The sequence below is a fragment of the Meles meles genome, chromosome 2 (genome assembly GCF_922984935.1).
Source record: "Meles meles chromosome 2, mMelMel3.1 paternal haplotype, whole genome shotgun sequence".
NCBI lineage: Eukaryota > Metazoa > Chordata > Mammalia > Carnivora > Mustelidae > Meles > Meles meles.
The window spans coordinates 156,420,424-156,438,577 of NC_060067.1; the positions used below are offsets into that span (position 1 = coordinate 156,420,424).

The window sequence follows — 18,154 nt, forward strand, 5'->3', positions numbered from 1 at the left end:
GACAGAGAGAAATCACAAGAGAGGCAGGCAGAGAGAGACGAAGGGAAGCAGGCTCTCCGCTGAGCAGAGAGCCCGACGTGGGACTCGATCCCAGGACCCCGAGATCATGACCCGAGCCGAAGGCAGCGGCTTAACCCACTGAGCCACCCAGGCGCCCCAACCTCAGGATTTCTGATGAGATTCTTCCAAATGCTTTCCTATGAGCTTTAAAATTAGCTTGTCTGATTCCTAACTTTTTGATATTTTTAGAAAGGTCACATTCAAAGTGTAGGTTAACGTAGGGAGAGTTGCCATGTTCATGATATCAAACCTTCTCATCTAAGAACATGGCAAATCTTCCCATTTGTTCAAGACTTGTGGGTCCCTCAACAAAGATTTAAAGTCCAGTCGACCTTTGAACAACACAGATTTGAACCATGCTGGTTCAAATTCACTTCTTTGTGGATTTTGTTGTGATAATACAGAACTGTGAATGCATTTTCCTTATTTTCTTAGTAATATCGTCTTTCCTCTAGCTTACTTTATTGTAAGAATATAGTACATGGTACATACAAGATGTGTGTTAATCAACCATTTATGTACTTAGTAGGGCTTTAGGTCAACAGTAGGCTATTAGCAGTTAAGTTTTTGGGAAGTCAAAAACTCTACTGGGATTTTTGACTGCCATGGGAGAGGACACCCCTACCTCCCCCTCACCCCTCCCCCTTTTGCTCAACGTCAATTGTACCTTCATGTATTTGTCCATTCCTTAAGTTTGCATTTCACTTTTTGTTTGCTATTATAGGGTCTTTTCTTTCATTGTATCTTCTAGTTAGTTGTTGGTACTGGCAGACTTTAAAAAAAGATAACTTTTTTTTTTAAAAGATTTTATTTATTTATTTGACGGAGAGAGAGATCACAAGCAGGCAGAGAGGCAAGCAGAGAGAGAGGAGGAAGCAGGCTCCCTGTGGAGCAGAGAGCCTGATGCGGGGCTCGATCCCAGGACCCTGAGATCATGACCTGAGCCGAAGGCAGCGGCTTAATCCACTGAGCCACCCAGGCGCCCCGATAACTTTTTTTAAAAAAAAGACTGGATTGTTTTGGAGGTTACAAATATTATGGAAGAAAACACTCACCATGTACCTTGGAACATGTGGTTCAGTTTTAGTCAACAAGAGGTTCAGAACCTCTTGTCAAACAGAATCTGGGTACAGACCTGATACCTGCCCTTGACTGTTAACCAGCAGATTCAAATGTGCCCAACATCTCTTAAACGCAGGTGATGTGTCGGACATTGTGCCAACTGCGTCACCTGATGTCTGGCCTCTGGTGTGATTATTATTTTCTCATTTACAGAGAAGTAGCCGAAGTCGAGAGCTTTTCCTATTATCATTCCTCTAGTAAGTGACACATCGGCTAGTAAGTTATGTCCAGGTCTGTGACTCTTCAGGGCTGCTCGATTCACAGATTCCCCATTATATTTGTTTTGCTTGCCCCTTGTTTTCCAAATTAGTTTCTTTCCTTTTATATACATTTTATGTACAATTTAAAAAACCTCCGGGTGCTTGAGCTGCTCAGTGGGGTTGTGTCTACCTTCAGCTCAGGTCATGGTCTCGGGGTCCTGGGATGGAGCACCGCCTGGGGCTCTAGGCTCAGAAGGGGAGCTGGCTTCTCCCTCTCCTTCTCCCCTTCCCCTACTTGTGTCCCTACTTTCATGGGCTGGCAGGCTTTCTGGCTCAAATAGATAAATTCTTAAAAAAATCCTTCACCTCCAATTGATACAACTTAGCAACTTATCTTTGCTAATATTTCCATCTCTTAAACAGAGATTGAGCTCCTTTACAAAACTGGGTAAATATGTTCCTTTTCCCGTTCTACCCTCCCCTACTCCCAAACTATGTACAGTTTCATCTGCTGTATGATGAAATTTATACCCAAATTCACATTTTTCCATGTTTCTGTCTCACTCTTCCAAAAGTTGTTGACCCATAGGAAACCACAAAAAGTTTCCTATAAATGGAAAACTGGAAAGAGTGCTCCTCTTGGCCCGGGAAAGAGCCACAGGATGGGAGAGCAGTGGAAAATTTTTCGGACAGCTGGAGCAGGGAAAGAAAAATATAGGCAGGTAGCCCCCTCTGGTGGTAAAAATAGGAACTGTAACCAGTAACCCCTGGAGCTCTAGAAGTTTGGCCTTCCGTCCGCCATTGTCATTCTCACGTGCAGGTTCTGCTTCGTGCAGGGTCGACCGGTGAGAGGGAACCAGATCTGAGAACTCCCAAAGGCTCCTGGAAGTGATTCAATGACTTAAGTCCCCTTTGTATTATCATCAGATTGCATTTAATTTCGGTCCTTTTTTCTTTCTGGTCCTATACAAGTTGTGTATCCATTTTGCAAAATAAGGAGGTTGAAAATGATTAAAAAAAAAATTAACTGTGGCCCACCGTTTTGGCTGAATCCCTTTCCTAAATACACGTGGTGTGGAGCATGAAGATCTGGTGCTTTTTTTGATTTCTGGCCTCTGCAGCAGTGGGATTTTGGGCAAGTCCCTTCTCCTCTCAGGGTGTCAGTTTTCTCATCTGTAGAGACGATTTCTGAGGACCTTTCCAGATCCAGGTATTGATGTGAATATATTTTCAGATAAATGAGCTGCCTTGAGCAGCAGATCCCTCTGTGTGCTGCCCTACTGGACCACCGGTGGGACTGCCTTCCTTGGGTCAGTCCCAGCAGGGCTGCAGGGTCCCTTTGGTATAGCCTCACCCCGCTCTGGGACCCCTCCTCCCATCCGGGGTTAGGACACTCATTGCTGTGCTCCTTGGCTTGAATTTTCATGTGGCTGCTGACTTCATTTGCTGTGGGGCTGAGGCCACAGCCTTATTTCTGTAAACTGTCATGCTCTGTAATTCAGGTTACAGAGCAGTCTGGAGAAAGACGGTGTTGAGAAATCACAGCAGAGAGGGTTCTGCCTTTATTAATCTACTTTTTTTTTTTTAATTGAATATTGACTCTGTGTCCGGCAGTGCTCTGACCGTGAGCAATTCCAGCGGCAGCAGGTAATCGATGGTCAAGCATGCCTTTGGAGCAGACACTGGGGCACTGTCCACGGGTGCTCTTTGCAGACTGCGCAAGTGGAAGCCTGTCTAGGAGCAAGATAGACCGAGCCTGCCATCTGGTGGCGGGAAAGGGTCATACTTCATAAGAGAAGCTTCAGGCACTGCTTGCCCCAAGAAACCGGGAAAAGGGACAGAAGAGCTGGCTTTTTGTGCCTGACACACGGAAACAGTAGGAACGAGTGGATTTTAAATGAAAGTTGTTTAGCGTTTGTATGGATTGATTTCTTTCTGCCTTGTAATCGATTTAAACTTGGTCTCTATGAGAGGTCAAGGTTATTTATTCGTTGACTAATTACGAGATATAATAAAGGCTAAGGTACATCCTCCAGGACCTGGCACAGGGTCACAACAAGGCGGTTCACTGTTTTGGAAAGACAAGCAATATAATAGCACTTTGTGGCGCTTACGTGTTCTTACCTGCCCTCTCCTCGTTCCCACATCAAATGTGAGTATACACACATCACAACGTGTAGGAGAGTGGGAAAAGTGTGGGATAGCTGTCAAGAGACCCACGTTCTTGTTTGGGCTCGGTAACTAACTTAGTGATAGGCTTATGGCTTCATTACATCACTAGGGCTGTGGAAGCTTGATTTTATTTTATTTTATTTTTGATTTATGAATTATTGTTATTATTTTTTTTTTTTTGAGAGAGAGAAAGAACACAAATGGGGAGGGGCAGAGGAAGAGGGAAAGGCAGATAGAGGGAGAATATTAAGCAATCTCCATGCCCAGCGTGGAACCCAACTCCAGGCTCAGTCTCATGACCCTGAGATCAGGACCTGAGCCAAAATCAAGAGTTGGATGCTTAAGCAACTGAGCCACTAGGGGACCCTGTGGAAGTTTGATGTTAGAGTGGACTATCATTTCATTACCACCGATGTATTTGTAAACTCAAATGTATTCAAAGTCCTACAAATCAGCAATAAAATGACAAACAGCCCAATGAAAAATTGGCAGAAGGTTTGAACAGGCGCTTCACAACTGAGGCTCTCCAGATGGCCAAGAAGCATGCGAGAAGATGCTTATATTGTGCTTATTAGAGAAATGCAAATTAAACGAAATGAGAGACCACTACACATCCGGCAGAATGGTAGAAGTTGAAAATACCGACAATGCTAGGTGCTGTTTATGAAGATAAAGGGCCACCCAGACTCTCACACATTGCTGACGGGAGGTACACTGGTGTAGCCAGTTTGGAAACTGTCAGTCTTTACTAAGAAATCAGTATTAACCAAAAAGTGGAAACAAACCAAATGCCCATCAACAGAATAGATAAATAAATTGTGGTTCATATACAGTGATAAAAAAGAATGAACAACTGTTACATGTAACAGAATGGATGAATTTCATAAGCCTTAGGCTGAACGAAAGAAGTTAGATTCCTAAGACTGCATATGGTATGATTCTTGGAACCTCGGGTTCAATCACAGGCAAAACTAATGGATGGTCATAGAATTTAGAATCGTGGCTACATCTGGTGGGGTTACTGACTGAGAAGGGGCATGAAGGAATCTTCTGGGGGTGATGGAAATATCCTACATTTTGATCTGGGCGTGGTTACAGAGGGTGTGTAGTACAGATGCACACACACACACATATACACACACATATGTGTATATGTACACACATATCCATAGATATTAGTGTATCCCTTCACCCTTCCTTCAAAGAAGTTGTCATTTTGTGATTATTGATTTGTCTATTTATTTACTTTGGTTTATTACTTCTACTATGTTATAAATTCAAAGAGAGCAGAGATTACGTTTCCTCCCATCCCCACCCCCTTTATGGGAGCCTGTTCATATAGCAGCCATGAATTAATCTATTCGTTAGATGCATAAGTGAATTAAAAAAATGCAAATGGAGAAATGAATAATTTTTGCTTTCTGGGATGCTTCCTTTTTGCCCTGAAATACATATAACTCAGAATTGCATAGAATGGTCAAGAGTTGTGTTTGAAAGGAATATTTTTTTCGAATGAATAAAACTGTCATTTATTAAGCATCTAATATGAGTCAGGCCCTGTGCTTTACAAATGTGTCTTTTAAGTGTCATAAGAATCATTCGGGGTGTATTGTTATCTCAGATAGGGAGGAGAAGCTGAGGTTAGAGGAGGTCAATACATAGTCCAAAGTCACCTTGGTAGGATGAAGAAGGGAGGCATATGGGGGATGACTCAGGTACCACACTTCCTGCTCTGGTCTTATCTCTTGGTCTATGCACATAGACTGGCCTCTGATATTTGCCAAAGAGAAGTCCCAGGAGCCTTGAAGTGGGCTGGAGCAGGAGCTCCCTAAGGGCAGTGTTTGGGGCTCATTCCTCTCCACTTCCATGTGCTTACCACATAGTAGTTGCACAACAAATGTCTGAGGAATGAATGAAAGAACAGTAGTGCTATTAATGGACACCACTGAATGTTGTCATTTGTATACTTATTCATCTTTCAGAAACGCAGGTAGATTGTAAGCCTCTTGAGGGCAGAGATCCTGGCCCAGGCTTCTGTGTGCCCTTGGCATTTAGGTGGTGCTCACCCAGAGCTCCACGGTGGGCCAAGACAACTGAAACATTCTATAAGAGCAGGAGCTGACAAACCTGAGCCTGTGGGCCAAATCCCACCCACCGCGTGTTTTTGTTTATAAATTTTTAATATATACATTTAAAAATTATAAATTATAAATAAATTTAAAAGTTATATATTTTTAAGTTTTGTTTATAAAGTTTTATAAATAAAACTTTATTGAAATGTGGCTGTTTTCATGACGCAAGGACAGAATGGAGTTCCTGCCACTCAGTAATTTGCTCTCTGGCCCTTTATAGAACATGTTTGCTAACTCTTAGTTACAATTCTCTTTATGGTGTTAACTCGCTTTGGGCACTTTGGGACGAGCTTTGCCTAGAGTGGATTAGTAGGTGGGCTAGTAAAGAGAAAGAAGTTGGCAGCAAAGAGAAGGATGTGAGGTTCCAAATACCAGCATCATCTGCCTCATAGTTTATTGTAGCCCTGAATTTACATGTACAGCCAAATGTAAGGATCCCAGGAGTAGGGCCAGGGGTGCAGATGTTCTCTAAGCTTGGCTGTTAGCTCCCCGGTCTTCCTGGGGAAGTGGTGGGCTTGTCCATGGGGCTGCCCATCTCGTCCATCCCCACACTGGATTTCTTGACTCTTCCTAGGCTGAAGGAATCTGGATCCTGAAAGAGCTCAGCAGATTGGCATGAGAGGACAAATCTAACAATACAAAGTCAAAGTGGAAAAAACGGGAGGTTGTGTCCTTAGATTAAAAAAAAAAAAAAGTTTTGAGGAACCTCCATGCTGTTTTCCAGAGTGGTTGGACCAGCTTGCATTCCCACCAACAGTGGAGGAGGGTTCCCCTTTCTCCACATCCTCTCCAGCATCTGTCATTTCCTGACTTGTTAATTTTAGCCATTCTGACTGGTGTGAGGTGATATCTCATTGTGGTTTTGATTTGTATTTCCCTGATGCCGAGTGACGTGGAGCACTTTTTCATGTGTCTGTTGGCCATCTGGATGTCTTCTTTGCAGAAATGTCTGTTCATGTCCTCTGCCCATTTCTTGATTGGATTGTTTGTTCTTTGGGTGTTGAGTTTGCTAAGTTCCTTATAGATTTTGGATACTAGCCCTTTATCTGATATGTCGTTTGCAAATATCTTCTCCCATTCTGTCAGCTGTCTTTTGGTTTTGTTAACTGTTTCCTTTGCTGTGCAAAAGCTTTTGATCTTGATGAAATCCCAATAGTTCATTTTTGCCCTTGCTTCCCTTGCCTTTGCCGTTGTTCCTAGGAAGATGTTGCTGCGGCTGAGGTCGAAGAGGTTGCTGCCTGCGTTCTCCTCAAGGATTTTGATGGATTCCTTTCTCACATTGAGGTCCTTCATCCATTTGGAGTCTATTTTCGTGTGTGGTGTAAGGAAGTGGTCCAATTTCATTTTTCTGCATGTGGCTGTCCAATTTTCCCAGCACCATTTATTGAAGAGGCTGTCTTTTTTCCATTGGACATTCTTTCCTGCTTTGTCGAAGATTAGTTGACCATAGAGTTGAGGGTCGATTTCTGGGCTCTCTATTCTGTTCCACTGGTCTATGTGTCTGTTTTTGTGCCAGTACCATGCTGTCTTGATGATGACAGCTTTGTAATAGAGCTTGAAGTCCGGAATTGTGATGCCACCAACTTTGGCTTTGTTCTTCAATATTCCTTTGGCTATTCGAGGTCTTTTCTGGTTCCATATAAATTTTAGGATTATTTGTTCCATTTCTTTGAAAAAAATGGATGGTATTTTGATAGGGATTGCATTAAATGTGTAGATTGCTTTAGGTAGCATAGACATTTTCACAATATTTATTCTTCCAATCCAGGAGCATGGAACATTTTTCCATTTTTTTGTGTCTTCCTCAATTTCTTTCATGAGTACTTTATAATTTTCTGTGTATAGATTCTTAGTCTCTTTGGTTAGGTTTATTCCTAGGTATCTTATAGTTTTGGGTACAATTGTGAATGGGATTGACTCCTTAATTTCTCTTTCTTCAGTCTTGAAAATAGAACTACCCTATGACCCAGCAATTGCACTACTGGGTATTTACCCTAAAGATACAAACATAGTGATCCGAAGGGGCACGTGTACCCGAATGTTTATAGCAGCAATGTCTACAATAGCCAGACTATGGAAAGAACCTAGATGTCCATCAACAGATGAATGGATCAAGAAGATGTGGTATATATACACAATGGAATACTATGCAGCCATCAAAAGAAATGAAATCTTGCCATTTGCGACGACGTGGATGGAACTAGAGCGTATCATGCTTAGTGAAATAAGTCAATCGGAGAAAGACAACTATCATATGATCTCCCTGATATGAGGACATGGAGAAGCAACATGGGGGGGTAGGGGGATAGGAGAAGAATAAATGAAACAAGATGGGATTGGGAGGGAGACAAACCATAAATGACTCTTAATCTCACAAAACAAACTGGGGGTTGCTGGGGGGAGGTGGGATTGGGAGAGGGGGAGCGGGCTATGGACATTGGGGAGGGGAGGCGAACCATAAGAGACTATGGACTCTGAAAAACAACCTGAGGGTTTTGAAGGGTCAGGGGTGGGAGGTTGGGGGAACAGGTGGTGGGTGATGGGGAGGGCACGTTTTGCATGGAGCACTGGGTGTTGTGCAAAAAGAATGAATACTGTTACGCTGAAAAAATTAATAAAAAGGGAAAAAAAAAGTGCACAAGTATCCATTGTGGGAGGATAAAGATCAATGACTAATGACAACATCCAAGAAAAAGAGTAGGTGGCTTTCGTGGACAGAAAATTTATATTATTCACGTTATAGTCCATGATTTGACTCTTGCAAAGTGAATTGGACTTCAGGTGGCATTCGTGGGATTTGGGAATCTAGGATCGATGAGATGGGGCTCCAGGTTTCTCTCTGCTGGCCAGCATTAGCCTGGAATATTGTGTTTTAAAATGAATTAGAGCAGAGCTGGAATGGAACCAGAAGTGTGAGGCTCCAGGGCTGGCCATCAGTCGCTGCTTGTATTTCCCACTGGTTGTGAGTGGAGTCTGGGTTAAGAAGAAAGCCAGAGGCAACCTGAGGTCTGGAATAGTCAAGGCATCGCCACTTTGGCATGCGGTCATGAGCATTGTCTGTTGTAACTCCAGACACTAGGGCTGGCCGGTGCTTGTGACATACGCAACACTTGAGTATTTTTTTGTGTGTGGGGGGCTCTCTCAGGAACTCTTACCCCCACCTGCTCTGTGATGGTACAGTTGCTCCTGTCCTTAGAAGCCCATGCCTGGGATCTGTAAGGTGAACTGGGAGGTTTTGTAATTTGAAGGAAAAATGGCTCACCTCCCCAACATCTGCAGAAGGCACTCCTATCCCAACAGGTTGATTCAAAAGTACTTCCTGTCTTGTGGAGTCAGACCTCTCTGCTGGTGGCTTGTAGACAGGGCTTGGGGAGCAGAGGCTGCTATCTGATTTTGTGGGTAGGAAAACCCACCTGGATCTGACCAGCAGAGCTCACTGCTGCTCTGTGGTTACTCTGGACATCCAAGAATGCAGGGAATGTACTACTGAACCTTCCAACAATCTCTTCCTGAACCCCAGGTGTCTGTGACACCCCAGGTGTCAGCCATGTCGCACTCACTCAATCCTGTCTGCTTGGATGTCTGCGCATGTGCCCAGAAAAAAATGGGCTTTTATCATGGAGGATGGAGACCTGTGGTCCCCATCACTCCAACAGGGATCTGGGGACACTTAGAGGTCTGAGCTCTTCTGCTGGAACTCTGAGCCCCCACAGGTAAGGAGTGGCCGGCTAGTCTTGCTGACAGAATTCTTCCTTTCTTAGGGTCTGGCACAGTCCCCGTGTTGGTGGATGTAGTGGTCTGGTTCTGTGTGCAGAGTGCTGGCTCCGTGACCTCACTGCTCGTCTCAGATCCCGCCCATGACTCTCCGTCCCATGGGCAGGTGGAGAGCATGAACCGGGTCTCAGGAGGACATCATGGAGGCATGGTTTAACGCAAGCCTCTTCCCCTGCCCCCTTTCCCCTCTTTCACCTCCTCTTGCCCACTCCACCTAGAACACTTTTTCCCAGTGTGATTTTTGGTGCTCTTGAGATGCAAAAATTGGGAATGGGATGGTGAGGGAAAAGACGAGAAAGCTCAAGGTGGGTAAGCTAAGCTGGGAATGAAGGCCAAGGAGAGAGAAATTTCTGTTGGTTGGGCTGGCAAGTGGAGTCTCAAGTTGGGCTTACTGTAGAGTTGGAGCTACTTCCACGCCATGGGCACTGAAGGGTACAGAAACCGGCTTTCGGGAAGAGTTGCTGTGGCTCAAGATTTGGGTCCCTTTGATGCCAACTCAGCACACAGGATTGGGATTTTGCTCTCATTATTATCTAATTACACCTTTTTAAAAAAATATGATTTCTGAAGAGACAGGCCAAGTGGGAGGACAGAATTAATGTACTTTCTACTTTCATTCCAGCTGGGTTATTGTCTCTGCATGAGCTCGTTTTTCTAGAATTTTCTCTATGCTTCCACATAAAGCATACCAGATTTGCAATATTCCCTATAGCTGACTTCCACTTTGATTTCAAAGCTTCATGTTTCAACAATACGGTGTGATACACCTGGGATTTGCTAAGAGGGTGGATCTAAGTGTTCTCATCACACACACACACACACACACACACACACAGAGTATGTGACATGATAGACATGTGCACTAGTTTGTTTCATAGTGCGTAAGAAATCATCAAGTTGTATACCTGAAATATATACAACCTGAAATTGTCAATTTATACCCAGATAAAGCTGGGGAACACAAGTTTCTTGTGTTATCGGAAAGCCTGCAAGTCACGTCATGGATTACTATAAGCTCTGTCAGCTCACGTTGTGATCGGTTAGGCTTCTCTCTCTCCAAATCATCTCTGAGCATTTGAGGCTAAGGACCACCTTATACTTCTTTGTGTCTTCTCCAGGGGAAGTCTGGGCAATGTTCCGGAAGTAGAAAAATGTTGGTTTTCATAGAAAAGATTGTTTATTTGCAAATCCTCTTCTGGGATTATCTCTCTTTATTGTGTGTAAAAAGAATGTGAGTAAAGAAGGGATTCTCTCTGTCCCAAAGAAAATGCGAATCCCCCTTTACAGAGTGTGCTGGGTTGACTACTGTTGCCCCCCAAATTCTGTCCACCTGGAACTTTGAAACATGCTCTTATTTGGAAGTAAGGTCTTTATAGATGTATTTAGTTGAGATAATGTCATTCTGGTTAGGGCCAGCCTTAAATCCAATGACTGGTGTCATTATAGAAGGCCATGTAAAGATACAGAGGCACACATAGATGAGGGACAAGAACGTACGAGGATAGAGACAGAGACTGAAGTGATGTTGCACTAAGGCAAAGAGAGCCAAGGATTGCCAATAACCACCAGAAGCTTGGAAGAGACAGAAAAGGATTTTTCTTTAGAACCTTGAGAAAGAACATGGTTCTGCCAATACCTTGATTTTGGACTTCTAGAAATGCAAGAAAATAAATCTCTGGAATTTTAAGTCCCCCAGTTTGTAGTAATTTTTATGGCAGACCCAGACCTGAAACATGGCCAAAACTTAAAACCTCCAAGTTTGATTCTGGAAAAAGAATTTTAGAGTAGAGGATGGTATTGGAGGGGAGGTCTGATTGTTCCTGAGATCAGCTTTCCCTGTGCATGTGTAGATAGATTCCTGTTTTGAGTCCTACTGCTCCTACTGTCCTGGTTTCACAATGTGTGGGTAGTGTTCAAGGACAGGAGTGCTGGGGTAATTCCACACATTACCTTATTTAATGTGAAATAATTGTGTGACAAGATACCAATGGAAGTTCTCTGTATCCTTCAGATTTCTTGATTTCCAGTAACATACATCAACTCTGGGCATTTTTGAGTCTAAGGGGAATGTACCAGAGAGATATCTAAATCCCACAGAAAAGGCCATAAGTGAAGGAGCCCTGAAGGTCACTCTGCTGGAGCAGGATCCTGAAGCCGTCTGGGCGCTAGGATGAGCCAGTTTCCCAATGGCACACTGATGGAGTGATATTACTTACTCAAGTTCAGCACCTGGGTCAGACATCTGACTTGCTAAGCCTAACTCATGGGCTTTCCCCATGGCTGCCCCGTGATGTGGAGAACAAAGATGAATATTTTTGGTTTCCTCAGGGCAGGTGGCCTCTCCCTTGAAGTTTATACCCATGGAGCCATGAGGTGAGTACAAAATGGCTTTTAAGTGCGATAAATCCGTATGCTGATTTATTTCGTCTGTGGGTTTTTAGCAAGAATAACTGAATGTTCCAGTCTCATCTAAGCTGCCCTGAAGAACATCAAAGGCAGTGTTGCGTGTCTCTTCTGGCATCCCACTGTCCAAGGTAAAGCAGTTATTGCACCTCAGTCTGGTGTGATCTGATTTTGGACCACAAGAAAAGGGTAGAGATCTTTAGCCTTTATTTTGGGTTGTGGGCCCTTTTGAAACCCGGTGAAAGAATATTTGCCTTTTCCCTTCACCCAGTCTTCTTTTGGTATTTCCTGTTAATTTCCTTGCATTTATATTACTTTGCGAGCTCTTGCCTGCACCTCTCCTTTTCTTTTGGTTAGGCGGTGGGTTTAATTAGCAAATACAAGTAGCCCAACCACAGAACCTCTCTAGATGTAACCAGAAGGACTAGCTAAGATATACACCTCCCAGGAGGCCAGCTCTGTGGACTACTGAAAATTTCTGCTTTTTCTTGTTGGTTGGAATGCTGAGGATTAAAGGGGATGAGTCTCAGAAGGCAGTACTTCCAGAAAGAATGAAGCCCCACTTAGCATTCCAGTGCACATGTTCAGATGTTTTCCTTCAGACACACCCTTGGAAGAGGGAAACCCTGACACTCAGCTGTTGTTCTTCCTCCTGAGCTGCTCATGACAAGGTTCTTGACAAAGCTCGGTTACATCTGTCCCTGGGCAGGGGAATTGGAGGGGCAGTGAGGAAGCGCTGCTGGAACAACACTGCCCCACAGATAGCCGGAAGCTTTGGTGTGGGTATGTCAGGTTCATTGCTTCCCCCAGAGTGGCAAAAGCAGCAATGGCTGGTGTGTGGAATCTTACGGCAACCTTGATCTGGAAACATCAGAGTCGCTGAGTCAGAGTGAGGAATGCAGTGTAACGACCAGAAGCATTACAGCTTTAAGCCCTAGGAAGAGTTTTGAGGGACCTGCTGTTCCATGGACTAGTTGGATTCTCGACTCCTCGTTGGACCACAACCCATAATCACTACAAACTACAATGAATACTTCCAGCTCGATTCCTCTACTTATAACTGGAAGTGGTATAGATTAATAGGAAAGACACTGGATCAAGACCATCTGGGCTCAAACCCACTACTAACGAACTCTTACTGATTGTGTGACCTTGGAAAAGTTCCTTCATTTGCAAAACTGGAGCAAAAAAAAAAAAAAGCTTTTGTGGTGAGGATGAAGTGATTTAATGTATGTGAACCACTTGAACGTGTGACTGGCGCAGAGTAAGCGATGGTGACTGAGCTCAGCACACATCATCTCCTTGGGCCTGGGGCCATGTCTTCATCAACTGAATTTAAGTCTGAAACAGGAATTGGTGATTGGGGTTGGGAAGGCAGAAAAAAGAAAAGGAGATAGATTTTGTCCCAGTGCCCCCTTCACAAAATACCTCTGGAGTGTTTCCAGTAAGTTGATGAGAATCTGCCCCTCATTTGCTACCCATGGCTTGGTGACGATCTTTACACACAGAGTGGGGATTTTGTCCTTTCAGCCATTCATATATCCTTTTAATTGGACCCAGGAGTCATGGTTTATTGGCCCAAGGGGGGATATTTTTCTTCATTTTTACGCAACAAGGCAATATGTTGTGACAGATCGCTACCTATGTCCATCCCACTCTGCAACCAAAGAAGTCCCTGCATTTAATTGCCATGCACGGACGAGTTTCTTTTCCATCATTTCCAAACAGTCCATTCCCTGAAGGAAAGAAAAGGACATGGAAAAAAAAAATCAGGCTTTACAGGATTGGGAGAAATACTAGACCTGCCCTCTCTCCCTGGTGGGTGGCTTATTATTTGCTACGGACCTTCTGTATTCTGTCCTCTCACATCTCACCCTAACTCAGTAAGGGCCACCACGTCTAAGCCTAATCAAAGAAAGGTAGGGAAATAGGAATTTGGATAGCTGAACAGTGACGTGTGTGTCACGAAATGGGATCCTCTCTCTCAACTCGGGTAGACCTTCAGGATGTGATAACCGATGAGCAGGGCAGGGACTGAAGACCATTAACTCACATCCCATCCCTAGCCTGCTGCTCCATCTGCTGTTGGTGTCCGCCTGCTGATCTTATGTCCATAAGGGATTTTAAGTGCCTGTGTCCTCAGAAGACCCCCACTTTCATGGTCAGACCTGTACCCACCATCTTATCTGAAGGCAGTGAGATCAACAGAAGGAAGAGTAATCCAGAGAGAATGCGCCTCATCGCTCGAGAGGTCATAGAGCTGGAACTTCCTGGGGGTGGCCGCTTGGGAGATTCCTTTATAGAGCTGGACAAGGCTGGGTGGGCTGGACACTGGCCTCATTCTACTTGGAAGGGCACTCAGGGGAGACAGGCTGCCTCAGGGTTAGAGGAAGAAAAGTTCCTGGTCCTGTCTGTGCTACTTCTACAAATTCTGGGAAGAGAAGGAACTCAGTCAAGGCCAAACAGGCGCAGAGACCAGGCATCTTCATACCCAGGCCCAAATATTTACCCTATAATTCACATATATGATAGAAAAATGTCAGGAAAAGTGCCTACTTTCTTTTTTTTTTTCTTTTTTTTCCCATTTTATTTATTTTTTCAGCGTAACAGTATTCATTGTTTTTGCACAACACCCAGTGCTCCATGCAAAACGTGCCCTCCCCATTACCCACCACCTGTTCCCCCAACCTCCCACCCCTGACCCTTCAAAACCCTCAGGTTGCCATCAAAAGAAATGAAATCTTGCCATTTGCGACGACGTGGATGGAACTAGAGCGTATCATGCTTAGTGAAATAAGTCAATCGGAGAAAGACAACTATCATATGATCTCCCTGATATGAGGACATGGAGAAGCAACATGGGGGGGCAGGGGGATAGGAGAAGAATAAGTGCCTACTTTCTTACTACTTTGTTTCTCCTTTCCTTTGGAGTCTCACTGAGAATACAGGAGACCAGACAAGTGATGTTATAAGCATGGGCTTAATTTAAGATCAGAAAGGATGTGAACAAGAACTTGCCATATTTCAAGAAACAAAGGGTCTCAAGGTGTCAACTGTTGGTCTGCCAAAGAGTTATGTAGGGGCTTAGCCATAGCAGAGAAGGGTAGCCTTCTTTTTGGGCAGCAGATTTTTTTACCTGGCAAGAGGCAGATGGTACAGGGAATCTGTCACCCAAAAAAATTCACTACGGGGCTTCATTTTCTAAATGACTAGTATGAAATGTTGCCTAGTATTTGGAAACTTTGAGGATTCTGGGAAAGGTACTCATCTTGGAATGGGTGGGTTGAAGCTCTCTTCTGGTCTTTCACAGGAAGAGCCAGATCAGCGCGGTGTTCAAGGTTGGATGCCCAGTGTTCAGAGTAGAGCAGGACACCACTTTTCTGGAGCTATAGGGATATAGCTCTGGGAAAGAGTCATTAGGCCTGTCTTCCCTGGAGTGGTGGGTGGAGGACCAGAAGTTCAAGAGACACTTTAGTTATATTCTTGCCCTTTGAGGAAGGCTTGTACCCAAGTAGCCCATGACTGTAGGATTGAGTTTGTAAAGTGGTAGTAGAGCATAATTGTATTGGTTATACTCCATTTTGCAGTCATATACCCTTGGATAAATTATTTAGCATCTCTGAACTTCAACTTCCTCTTCTCAAAAGGGTATTATAAAAGTGTTTTCTGATGATGACAAATTACAAAGTGCATTGCACTCATTCTGGTAGAAATTAGGTTATTTATTTCCTTCTCTTCCTTCCCCCCTGCCCCCCCTCACCTAAGACCACCACCTGCTTCTCCTTCCCTTTTCCCTCCTCCTCCTTCTTTATTATTAAATTCCACCATTATAGCTGTGTTTCTTCCCTTTTTTGCACACTCTGTCCAAAAGATCTCTTAGCGAACGCATAAAACAGCCGGGCAAGTTTTATTCTGGGTTCCAACAATGTGTGTTGCTGAGAGCATGGAGTGGGGAAGAGGAGGCGTGCTCGTGGACTAGAAATAAGTAGTTCAATACTAGATTGGGGCTGAGGGTTCCTTTGCATGTCTCCATGGAAGACTCCCAGAAGACTCTGCACAGGGCATACAATTCCTGCCACAGTATGCAGGCCATAGCCTGACCATCTGCTGCCAAGACACAGCGCAGACCCAGTGGTATCTTCTCATTCTTTCAGAGATGGAGGCCGCAGGACTTGAAAGGGTGAATGGGTGGTGAATGGGCTTACACAAAGGAAAGAAGCAAGTGGTGAGCTGTGCTGGCATAAAATATTCAGCTCTTTTGATTCTCAGTTTAGACTCTGTCCTTCTCCCTGTATTTTAAGTGGATAAATCGTGCACTTGGGAATATGGAAAGAACAGACCTAACATTTTCCAAATACTTCTGAACCCTTCCTTTATCTGTTTCTGGAAAAGCAAATCTATAATGCATTTGGACATCAGCATGTGCGCAGGATGGACCCTTTCCTCTCCACCTGTTGGAGTGTCCTGATTAAATGACCATCCCAACCTCTGGGCAGGAGCTTTTCCTAACTGTGCTGAGTGTTCCCACCTCCTGCCTGAGGTCTTGTTGGGGAAAAGTGCCAGGGAAACACAAACAGCTTTATTGTTTGCCCTGTTGGTACTTTCTTCCTTTTTTAGTTTCCTAGAATTTTTGTGCTCTCCGTGTCACATCTGACTTAAAAAAAAAAAACCCCAAAACCAAACACAATGACTACACATCTTATGCTACATTAATAAATTAACCTATTGAAGGAGCAAAACCCTTTCCCAGCTCCCTCATTCACTAGTCACAGAGTTCCTGAGAGAATGACTTCACTGCATTTTTTTCCCTCTGTGTACAAGTTTATGTTCATACATTGCTCTTATTCTCAAATTTTAAAAACAGACCACTGTTAAATGATGAAATTTAATACACATAAGGAAAAATAAGCAAATCATGTCCATAGCTTAGTGATGGAATATACAGCAAACACTGTGTAGCCAGTACTTAGATCAAGAAAACATACATTTTCCAGCATCACAGAAGGTCCCAGGGAACCCTTAATTGACCACAGCCCACTATGTACCCTCACAAGGCGCTGGTGCTCTGACTTGGATAATCATAACTTTCTTGCTTTGCTTTGTGGTTTTCCCTTCAGTAGGCATCACTAAATAGGGGTTGTTTTTTTTTTTTTTTTTAAAGATTTTATCTATTCATTAGAGAGAGATGGGGAGAGAGTGCAAAAGTGGGTGGAAGGGCAGAGGGAGAAGCAGACTCCCCGCTGACCGGGGAGCCTGATGTGGGGCTCGATTCCAGGACCCTGAGATCATGACCAAGCCAAGGCAGAGGCTTAACTGACTGAGCCACCCAGGCACCCCAAACAGGGTGGTTTAATTTGCTTCTTTTTGACCTATTTATAAATGGCAACACAAAAGTATTATTTGTGGCTGGCTTCCTTCTTTATTATGTTTTTAAGATTTGTCTGTTTACCTCAGTGTATTGGCTACTTAATGTATTTATGACTGCTGACAAGCATTTGAGTTGTTTCCATGGGTTATAAAGAGCGCTGCTGTGGACATTTTTGTTACTTACATTCTGTGCACCCAGGCTTGCTTTTTGGAGGAGAGATAACTTGGAGTGAAATTGCTAAGTCACAGGGCTCGCATAACATCAATGTATCCTAAATGCCAAATTGTTTACTAAAGTACTTTTTACTAACTTGTACATCCATCAGCAATGTATAAGGATTTGGTTATTCCACATCCTTAGCACTACTTGGTACTGTCAGACCTTACACTTTAGACAATTTGATGGCTATCTAGTGGTCCCTCATGGTGGATTAATTCAATTTCCCTGATCACAACTAAGTTGGGGTATCTTTTCATATGTTTATTAGGTATTTGGATTTTCTCTTTTGATAAGAGTCTAGTTAAGTCATTTGTCCTTTTTTCCCTATTGGTTTGTTGGCTAAGAATAATTTATACTGTGACTATTCTTGATATTCTGATTTTGTAATAATCAGGGCAGGCTCAACATTCACTATATTAAGACCATGCATGTGTCTCCAGACCTAGTTCTTTCCCTAGGTCTGGTTTTATAAATTCTGGTGATAAATCAAATCTGATTTATATGATGCAGTTTTTATGGGAAATGTCTGTGACTCTAGGTATTTGCTCATCCTCAAGAAATGATGGCATAGCTAGTGTAAAAACTTCTAAAGATAACCATTGCTAATTTGATGATTACCCACTGCCATTGAATGCATTGTAAAACTACTGTGTTTTATTTTCTAGGAAAAAGAAGAATAACTTGTAAATTATGCAGTGGTTCAA

The 18,154-nt window shown here is 43.5% G+C and overlaps 1 non-coding gene across 1 annotated transcript; it reads left to right on the forward strand.

The window, feature by feature from the left end:
• Positions 1-17,805: 17,805 nt before the first annotated feature.
• LOC123937830 lies at positions 17,806-17,937 on the forward strand. Its single transcript, XR_006817612.1, has one exon. It is a non-coding gene; the product is annotated as a small nucleolar RNA SNORA72 (small nucleolar RNA).
• Positions 17,938-18,154: the final 217 nt, after the last annotated feature.